General features: G+C 51.2%; 1 protein-coding gene across 1 annotated transcript in view; it reads right to left on the reverse strand.

The window, feature by feature from the left end:
* Positions 1-1,718, reverse strand: part of ALPL (alkaline phosphatase, biomineralization associated) — a 69,148-nt gene extending 67,430 nt beyond the window's left edge. The window contains exon 1 of the mRNA XM_026659933.2: positions 1,513-1,718. The gene's annotated coding sequence lies outside the window, so the exon portion shown is untranslated. The remainder of the gene's footprint in view (positions 1-1,512) is intronic.
* Between the last annotated feature and the right edge of the window lie 479 nt (positions 1,719-2,197).

Here is a 2,197-nt window from a genome sequence, read left to right on the forward strand (position 1 = left end):
TCTGTGCGTTCCATTCTATGCATCCGATGAAGTGGGCTGTAGCCCACAGAAGCTTATGCTCAAATAAAGGCGTTAGTCTCTACGGTGCCACACGTACTCCAGTTCTTTTTACTTAAGAATGGATCTTCACTCCGATACTGTGGAAATCACTACACAGAAAGAGTGGAATTGCAGTGCAAACACCCCAGCTCTCACCTGACTAGCTGTGCGAGGTGACAGGTAAACCAGCAATATCCTTTAATGTCCTAGCAATCTCCCAGGATGGATAGGGAGGACAGAGCAGAATGAAAACTATCCTCACCTCCTGAGCAGCAGCACCATGGTGTGGGAGGGAAGGAGGGGATCCACTGCACGCACTTTGCACTGTCAAGCTATGGGGCCCATCTCCTCTGAGGAGGGAGAGGATCTGAGACAAGCCTGGAGAACGGCAATAGTCAATTCCCTCAGATTAGCCTGCTGGGTGCCAGTGACAGAGGTGCCTTTGGAGCTCAGTAACTGCTCCCTGGGTAGCACAGAGATTTTGGCAGGGGACAGCAGTTGCCTTGCACAACCAGGCCTCCTCCAAAAACTCCAGCCAGCAGCAGGGGGAAGAACTAACCAGCGTCCCCAGCACAAACCTCTGAGTGAGCCCTGCCATGCCAGCTGGCAGGGGGAGCTAGCTGGTCTGGCAAATCACAAGCAGCTGGAGCATGTTCTATAGCATGGAGGGAGGTGATTGTGCTTTCCAGCTGAGGGCCTGCCTGCTGTTTGGAGATGTATTCACTTTTCCTCAGCCCCCGTGAGGTGGGCCTCAGCCCTAATTCACAGATGGGGGAAAATGGTGGTTCGCTCAGTGCCAAGTTCTGACAGGACCCCATGGCCCGGAGGAGCAGGAATCTGCACAGAAACGACCACTGATCGGCTACATTACACTCAGCAATGCTGAGTCGCCTGCTGGCAGGAGCGGTCCTGCTGAAAGAGGCCTCATGGCTGCCCCGGGACAGCATGGGTACCCAGGGGCAGAGGCTGGAGGCCAGGTTTACAAGCAAGCTCAGCACCCAAGAGCTCCCATTGAGAACAGCCTGGGGAGGGAATTCCCCACTGCTCTCAATGGGGGAGGGAAGCAGAGATCTCCATTGCTCTCAGTGGAGGGGCAAGGTGGGATTTCTCCACTGGAGAGGGAGGTGGAGGGACTATAGGGACCATTGCTCGCAGGGGAAGCTGATGTCTTATAAAGATCTGGCCATAAATGCTTTTTCAGCAGTCAGGTGGCTCTAGGCATGAGTCTGGTGCTGGGTCAAGCTCCTCTGCATGCTTTCAGTATCCAGCGTTTGCTATTTGGGGAACTTAGCTGAGACAATCCTCCAACCCAGTGTGAATCCAGCCCTTGTGTCTCTGAACTGAATTTGGAATTGTAACATTCAGATAAGCAATAAAATTCTCTTGCCCTCACAAGCAGAGCCAGGTGCAACACGGAGAGGTGCTCTGCAAACTTCACTCACCCCAGCTCTGCAGATGTGTGGCATTAGTTACCTGCAGCATCCCCTGCTACTCCAGTCCTGTAGCCTCCCAAGCCAGCTGTGCCAATGTAGCTCACACCCACAGTCACAGCTCTGGAAGCGTCCTTTAGTAGGTGGAGGGATGGGAAGAACAAGCAGGAGTAGGAAGGTGATATTAGCTCGGTGTATATCACTGGGGACTGGTCCAGTTCTGGGGTCCTCATGTCAAAACGGACATTGACAAATTAGAAAGGGTTCAAAAAAAAAAACAACACACACACACACACACACACACACACACACACCACACCACACTAAAAGAATGATCTGAGGTCTGGGAAACCTTTCGGAGTCTCTCTCTCTCGATCTATTTAGCTTATTGCAGAGAAAGTTAAGAGGTGACTTGATCACACAGTCTACAAGTACCTACAAAGGGATAAGATTTCAAATAGAGGACTCTAATCTAGCAGGCAAAGGCAGAGCAAGATCCAGTGGCTGAAAGCTGAAGCTAGACAAATTCAGACTAGAAATAAGGTGCACATGATTAACAGGGAGGACAATGAATCATTGGGATAAGTGACCTAAGGATGGGGTGGATTCTCTGTCACTTGAAGTCTGTAAATCAAGATCAGATGTCTCTTTCTAAAAAGATGTGCGCTAGCTCGACCAGAAGCTATGGGATTGCTGCAGAATCACTTAGTGCGGGCTCCGGGGTGTGG

Source organism: Terrapene carolina, unplaced genomic scaffold, assembly GCF_002925995.2.
Source record: "Terrapene carolina triunguis isolate 2854851 unplaced genomic scaffold, T_m_triunguis-2.0 Scaffold714, whole genome shotgun sequence".
Classification (NCBI taxonomy): domain Eukaryota; kingdom Metazoa; phylum Chordata; order Testudines; family Emydidae; genus Terrapene; species Terrapene triunguis.